Source organism: Vombatus ursinus, unplaced genomic scaffold (assembly GCF_900497805.2).
Source record: "Vombatus ursinus unplaced genomic scaffold, bare-nosed wombat genome assembly UNPS02014832.1, whole genome shotgun sequence".
Taxonomy (NCBI): domain Eukaryota; kingdom Metazoa; phylum Chordata; class Mammalia; order Diprotodontia; family Vombatidae; genus Vombatus; species Vombatus ursinus.
The window spans coordinates 30570039-30578535 of record NW_020954610.1 but is presented as its reverse complement, the minus strand read 5'-3'; the positions used below and the strand labels follow the sequence as shown (position 1 = coordinate 30578535).

Below are 8497 nucleotides of genomic sequence, written 5' to 3'. Positions count from 1 at the left end.
ATCTATCTATCTATCTATCTATCTATCTATCTATCTATCTATCTATCTATCTATCTATCTATCTGGTTTTCCTATTTCACCCAGCCTAGTAGTGCAGCAGCCATTCAAGGGCCATAACTGATTAGTACAGAAACTTTGATCTTCTCTGTGTCTAACCTTGATTGATTCACCACCATTTAGGCAGCCTGCCCCATCTTCCCTCAACTTTCTTTCTGGATATTCATCATATTGGTGTCAGGTGGTACAGATAGGTTTCAGCCCTATTGTATATCAGAATTCCCTAAGCTCAAGTCATCCACCTGCCTCAGCCTCCCTAGTAGTAGGGATGATAAATGTGCATGCACCACCATGTTTGCCTTATGGTTTTATTTATAATAAAAATGTCAATATGTAGGAAGTTTCATTATCAACTTGTGAGTAATAGATAAAGGTTATATATTGACCAAGATCAACACTTAAAAAAGCATAAATAGTGTAAAAAGTGTGTGATTCTTTTTACTCACCATTTTCTTTCCCACCATTCTATCATTGTTCCTATAGAAGTAAAAGGAACCCACACATGACCAAGGGATATTTTGTACTTTCGCTGTCTTCATGGGATGTAATTGTAGTAACCAACTTTCTCATAAAGAGACTTACCAAGGATAGATATTGGACAGGAGACAGAGCCAATCACCAATACAGTACTTGAAAACTTTTGAGATTGATAGAAACTGTCCGTATTTGTGCTTCAGTGGGATAGCATTGCAGAATCCAGAGAAACTTCTATGCTATGATGATGTATCAGAGGATAATCATTTGAAACTTCTCTAGACCATATAAATGATTATATTCGAATTCAATTCTGCAAATATTTGTTAAGTACCAGTTATATATAAGGCACTATGCTAGATTTTGGGGATATAAAGACAAAAACAAGATGGTCCCTGCCCTCAAGGAGCTTACATTCTGCTGGGGTTATGCACAATGTACATAGATGAGTAAATATAAGACACATTTAAAATAAATACAAGTAATTTCAGGGGGAGGGTCACATACCTGGAGGAATCAAGAAAGGTCTTACATTCATCACCTCCAGGAATATAACTATTGCCTAAAGTGAGATATTTATCCCTGCCAATTATTCATTCAAATCAGAATAAAGTATAATATTCCATATTATGTTGAGAGGTTGCATGGGGTAATGGAAAATCATTGAATTTGGAGTCAGAAGAGCTGGGTTGAAATCTTGGCTCTGGTAATTACTAACTGCAACACCTTTGAGGAGTTACTTGACCTTTCTGGGCCTCAGTTAACAGCATCTCTAAAATGAAATGTTGGATTAGATGATCTCTGAGATTCCCTTCCAGTACTTAATCTTATACATTAAATATTAATAATACAAGGGTTAGCCTATGGACACAGTAGAACCCTCCATGAACATTAGGTTTCTCAAAGTATCCTCTAAAATCAAATTTCATTCAATTCAACAAACACTCAATAATGTCTACTATATGCAAGGCATTGTGCTATATACAAAGATATCCAATGACTGTGATTCAGTGACACTACCTCTTTACTGTTGTTTGAACAAGTTTCCCTATGCCTGGAATTCTTTCCATCCTTATCTCTGTCTCCTGGCCTCCGACTTTCCTAAAGTCTCAGACAAAATTCCACTGTCTACAAGAAACCTTTCCTAATCCTCCTTCATTCTAATTTCTTCCCTTTGTTGATTATTTCCAATTGTCCTATTAGTATCTTATTTGTAAAATTGTATGCATGTTGTCTCCCCTATTAGGCTATGAACTCCTTCAGAGTAGGGACTGTTTTTGCTGTCTTTGTATCCCCAGTGCTTAGAACTGGTACATAGTAGGTGTTTAATAAATGCTTACTGATTGACTGAAATAGTCCCTGCCTTCAAGGAGCTTACATTCTACTTAGGAGATATGTGTATACAAATAAGTGAATATCGTTTCTATAAAGAGTAAATTAAAGGCAATTTGGTGGGATCCAGGGGTGAACACTAACAAATGTGGGGATCTGAAGCAGCCTCTTATTGGAGATGGTTTTGAGGAAAGTTAAAAATTCTAAGACACAGAGGGAAGGAAGAAGAGCATTCCAGATATGGGGCAAAATCTCTGGAGAGGCACCAGTTTGGGTAATTGGATATTATGTACAGGAAATGGCAAGTGGGCCAGTTAAACTAGAATGGAGAGCATGTTAAGTGGAGTAAAATGAAACAGTTTTGAAAAATGTAGTTTATATAGGGCCAGGTGCTATTTTGTATTTCCTTTTATGTTCATAGGATTCAGTTGTCAGAAAAGCCATCAGGTCATATTCAAATTATAGCTCTTTTTGGAGCTTTTGCAGCTAAGAGAAATGAAGGGCTTTAAGCGACAAATGAAAGACTTTGTATTTTATCTGGGAGTAAATAGGGAACCACTGTAGCTTACTGAAAAGGGGAATGGTATGGTTAGATCTGTGCTTTAGGAAGGTTATTTTGGCAGATATGTGAAGAATGGATTGTAGAGGCGAGAGACTGGAAGCAATGAGACCAATCAGGAGGTTTCTGTAGTAGTCCAAGGGAGAAGTAATTAAAGCCTGAATTAGGCTGGTGGCCATGTTAGAGGATAAAAGAGGAATATTCAAGAGATGTTGTGGAGGACGAATCAATAAAACTTGGCTACTTATTAGATATGGGGGGTGAGAGAAAGGAAAACAGTCCTGGTTGAGAAACTGGACAAATCAAGAAAGTTAAGCCAAATGTGGGTTTAAGACAAAATGTAATGGGTTCCTTTTGGGTGTGTTAATTTTAGATGCCTAAGGGACATCCAGGTAGAAATGTCAAGAAGATAATGATAAGGGAATGGTTCTCAGGAGAAAGATGAAGGCTTTATGTGTAGTTTTGGGAGTCATCTGCATAGAGATGAATATGCAAAAGTAACTGAATTCATTCCAGCTGATGAAATCACTCAAGAGTGTGTCTGTGTATGTGTGTGTGTGTGTGTGTGTGTGTGTGTGTGTGTAGACAAAAAAGAAAAGGGCTTAAGAACCCTGAGGTAAAACTATGCTTAGGAAGTTGACATGGGTGATGATTCTCTTCCTGCTTTTCTGACTTTTCCTTCTCATCTCCTTTGCTGCTTCATCATCCACATCATATCCTCTAACTGTGGGTGTTTATTAATGGTCTGTCCTAAACCCTCTTCTCTCTCTACACAGTATCTCTTGGTGACCTTATTAGCTCCCAGAGCTTTAAGAATCATCTCTCTGCAGATGACCCTCACATCTATATATCCAGTTCCAGTCTCCCCTGAGCTTCATCAGTTGCCTTTTCCTGCCTTATCTCTCTTTCCTGCTTTGTCTATTAAAGCCCAAATCCCTTTAAAGTCCAAATCAAATGCTGCTTTCCCCAAAGCATATGACAGCCATCTCTCTGAAATACTAATTTGTATTCTATCTTCATGTCTTATCTCCCTAGTAGACTGGATGCCTGTGAAGACAGGGACCATATTTTATCTAAATTTTGTGTATCTTCTGACACCTACTACAATACTTGGCATTTAATAAATGTTTACCAAATGAATGAAAATAAAACCATATAGAAGACAGAATGCTAAACCAACTCAGGTAGGATATAATCAGCAGACTTCTCCAAATTTTATTTTGTTCCTTTTAAACAGAGATGTTTGCTAAAGATGTAGCTCCCTGCATAAGGTCAACCTGAAAGGCAAGTGTGAAGAAAACCAAGGATTTATATTTTGTTTCTGCTAATGATATGTAATTCACTAGGGTCTTCTGGCTTGTGAAAACTCACCGCAATTGTGATAAGTGAAAGGAAGAGAGTGTAAAACCATGTCAGTGTGAAAATGAATTTGAATGTGAACAGGGGCAAATAAATAAATAAATTTTGAGAAACATATTCCAAACTATAATTATCACATGATGGACTCTGATGTATTAGTTCTGGTCTAGGAAAGAGATGTGAGAGTCCTGAGAATTATATCTGAAATTCAGAGCCTTGGTAAACCCATAGTCACCTCCACATATTAGAGTAGTCTTTTAGTAGATGTCTGAATATATATGGATGAACATTGTGTGTGTATGTGTAATATTTATTATATATATTTATATAGTGTTTTCTATATGTATACACATATATGTCTGTATATATATATGTGTATGTACATATAACACACACACATATATGCATCTCTCTCTGGTTCAGTGTGTATATATATGTATGTATGTGCATATATACACATATATATGCACATACATGTATACATATATATGAATACACACACAAAGAACCGAGAGAGTTGAGTAGGTCCATAGTGGGGATTAAGTTGAAAAAAAAAAAGAGGTTCATTTTATGTGTTTCTTTCATGGTTGAAACTTTTTTTTTTATTCACTGCAGAAGCTATTTAAAGTTGTAAAGCAAATTTGGAGAATATAATTATAACCAGCAGGAATTTAGGATTTCAAAAGATGAAAAGATTAAGATGAGCAAAATAAAGAAAACAAACACCCAAAATGTGTATTTTGCATTTAAACAATGCAGTTGTCTATTGCCACTGTTATAGGAAAAATTCCTCTTGTGACTTAATTGTCAATCAATCAATAGATCAACAGGTATTTATTAAGCACCTGCATTATGCCAAGCACTCTTCCAGGCCCTGGAGATGCAAATTCAAAGAATAAAAGAAATCCTACATGGATTGAGTTTACTTTCTCATGGGTGAGAAAACAAATACACATCAAAATATATGCAGTTGAAATACAAAGTTAAAAAGTTCACAAGCTCATATGCACACAAGATAGTTTGGAAAGGAATGGCAGTATGCAGAATCAGGAAAGGCTTCACATGGCTGATAGTACTTGAACTATATCTTAAAGAAAGAGAGTGGCTGAAGAAAAGGTAAGAAAGAAATGCATCCCAGGCACATGGGACACAAAGGCACTGCGATAGGAGATGGAGCTGAACTAGGAACAGAGAGAAGACCAGTTTGGCTAGATTACAGTGTGCAGGAAGATAGTAATGTCTGATGAGGCTAAGAACATAGATTGGGTCAAGTTTTCATCGGGCTTTTAAAAGCTAAACAGAAGAGTTTATAATTTACCCTCAAGACAGTAAGAAGCTCCTAGAGTTGATTGAGTAGGGGAGTCACATGGTTAAATCTGTGCTAAAGAAAATTACTTTGGCAATAGTGTGTCCTTCTCTGGTACCATAAGAAAAATCTGTTATGTTGTCTAAGAAAGCTAGGAGGGGTACAAAGCAATAGGATTGACTGAATATATTGACTCAATAGAAATGAAAATCTGGAGACCTCTAAGAATGAAGTAGTGGCATTATTTTGAAGGGATAACATCAAAAAAAACAGAGCAAGAAGTAAGATGTAACTACCAAGTGACAAAGTGTCAAGGGGATGAATTAATTAATCTCTTGGGATACCTTCCAATTCTGTGATTTATTCAAATATTATTAAGTGATTGTCTTTTTCTGATGTCATGCATTAATTAGGCACTCAGTGGACCATGAGAGTTATATTGATTCTTTAAAAACAAAGTCAACAAATTTTAGATTAAAAACTTAAAAAGAGAGTAATATTTTCCTCTGAGGAGTCAGAAGAGACATAGTGCTTAGTTTCATGGCTACTTTAGAGTTGTAAATCTCTTAATGATGAAAAACAAAATCATTGGAAAATATGTACCAAGTACTTCCAATGGAAAATGAATAGGAAGCTTTCACAATATTTATTTGAAAAAAAAATCACTTTTGAATTACAAAACTCCTAGTTATTTTTTGGTTGGGGGTATTGGCTTCTTTCTTAAACTGCTTCATAAAAATATTATTTTTAATCCAGTTCAAAAAGAGTTTATTAAGCACATCTGTGTGTAATATTCTGGAATTTGCTATCATAGAAAGAGTGCTGGATTTAGAGTGAAAGGCCCTAGGTTCAGGTATGGGTTATGCCATTTACTAGTTGTGTATGACTGTGGGCAAGTCACTTCTACTCTCTTGGTTTCAGTTTCTTCAACTGTAAAATTAAGGGCTTGTATGGGATGTCCCAAAGAGCTTTTTCAACTTAAAATAGATGACTCAACGATTCTAGGATACAAATATAAAGCAATAAAGGTCTATGACTTAAAAGAGTTTACATTTTGAGGGGTAACAACACATATACATTCAATTAAATGTGTACTTAATTTAAACTTCAGCAGCATTTAAGCTTTGAAAAGTACAGATAGAGGCAATGAAATGTAAAGGTCAGACACTTTCAGGTATACATGAAGCATACCATACTTTGGAACTGGTCTAAGGCTTGAATTGCTCAATTGCATATGAAAGACCACTACAGGCAATGGACTTGCAGACTTCCCTAATACAGTGGTCCTCAGATACTCATTTACCTAAGACTCCAAAAGGAATACGGGAAATAGAACTGGATAGTCACCATAAAAAAGGATGGCACTCCTCACTGAACCCAGCTCTGAACCAAGGAGAATTGTTGAATAAAAAAAGCTCTATCTCTCCAATCTCCTTCCTAGAAGGTGATAAATCCCAGAGCTGACACCTTAGGGAAGTTAAAAGGAGAGGCTTCTGTCAATCCTAGGCTGCAATTATGCAATACAAAACTCTTCATGAATTTGCATGTCATCCTTGTGCAGGGGCCATGCTAATCTCGGTATGGTGCCAATTTTAGTATATGTGCTGCTGATAACAACAACAATCTGCAATTCGGGAATTCCAGAATTCCTGCTGAAAAGTGTATTATAGTGCATTTGTAAATCATTGTAAAACCCTCGTGGAAAGAACACAGTAAAACCTATCTAAGAGGATATCAGCGTGGTTGAGAACACAGTTTCCCACTAAAGACTGAGCTGGAGAAAGCCCAGAAAATCAACCAGCTGAGATTCCATGCTTTGTGAAGAACCATCGATGCAGGTTCTGAGGGACATCCCTTGCCAACTCGGGTAGTAGCTAAGCCTGGTAGCTGAGACCTTGCACAGTAACTGAGAATGGAAATTTAAATGGAAAAATAAGATGGCTAATTTTCCCATAGGGATCATTTTAACATCTTTACCTTGCTATTCTAAAGGTTATCATTTTTTTTGTGAGGCAATTGGGGTTAAGTGACTTGCCCAGAGTCACACTGTTAGTAGGAGTTATGTGTTGGAGGACAGATTTGAACTCAGGTCCTCCTGACTCCAGGGCTGGTGCTCTATCCACTGCAAGGTTATCATTTTTTAATAAAAATACTTTCACTTATTTAAGAAAGTCTATATCCCAATGCAGGAGCAATTGGTGGAAGGTATAAAGAGGTTAATTTAGGCTGATGTCAGAAAAAATTTCCTAACAGTTATAACTGTCCCAAAATGAAGTGGGCCAGTAGGGGAGGTAGCAGATTTCCCGTCTTTAGAGGTTCTTAAAGCAGAGACTGGATGATCATTTGTCAAATAAGTTATAATGGGGATTATTTTGGGTTTGGGTTGGATTCTATGTTTGCTGTGGTCTCTTCAAAAACCTAAAATTCTATGGTTTTATGATACGTGGTTCAGTGTATCATGACCCTTCCTGCGCCTTTCAGTCCTCATAGCCACTTCCTTCCCAGAACCCTTGCAGGTTGCAGGGATGGATGTGTGAACTGTGTCTTTAATTGTTGTGTATGACATACTTTTTGGCTTGCCTGAGAAGAGGGATGTATCTTATACTTTCCAACCTTTTTTTTAAATACAAGTTTTAAGTAATAATTGGACTGTCATAGATAAGTATATTTTCTGGTATAGATGCTGTCTTTCTTACTTAATTCAACAACAGAAATTAGTCCCAGATAGCAATAACATTTAAATGTCAAAATATTTCTTGCTTTTTTATTTTCCAATATTTGACTCTGCAGTTATCACAGTGGCAAATGCTAAATTTGCCTGAAAGGGGAAAGGAAAATGACTTTCCTCTCTTTTTAATGGTTAATAATTTTGAGTTTAATGAATAATAACAAAAAATAAGGTCAATTTTAAAAACATGCACATGAGCATTTTCCACTTAATTTTTCCAATTTAGTGGAAACTAAAACTCCCATATGGCTTTATTATTGTTGAACCACACTAAGCCAGTGATTAAGCTTTTATTTATTCTTATTTTGGAATGCTACCTCAGCAATTGATGAGCAAATATTTACATTAAAACTATAATATAATCCCACTGGAATGTGTTAGCCCTTAGTTAAAATGATCCTGTTACTTGTTCCTTTAACTGACAAGTGTTAGTAATATATTCACTATTTGGTAGGAAATACAAATGGATTTATAAAAATGAAAATAAAACTATTACTAAGGGAAGCTTGTTTAGAGACCCAACTAAGTGAATTCATCTTGAGAGCATTTAAAGGTAAAAAGGACAGTGGGTAGAAAAAAATGGAAAAGATCTGCAAAGATTTTTTTATAACAAATTTTTTTTTCACCATAAAGAACAGTAGAACTGTCATGCTTATACTCTAACATCACATTCCTGGATATT

At 36.0% G+C, this 8497-nt stretch overlaps 2 pseudogenes; one reads left to right on the top strand and one right to left on the bottom strand.

Annotated features, from left to right (window-relative positions):
* The window catches only part of LOC114025836, a 199788-nt pseudogene that overhangs the window by 39645 nt on the left and 151646 nt on the right, over positions 1 to 8497 (top strand).
* Positions 6604 to 6704, bottom strand: LOC114026128 (annotated as a pseudogene).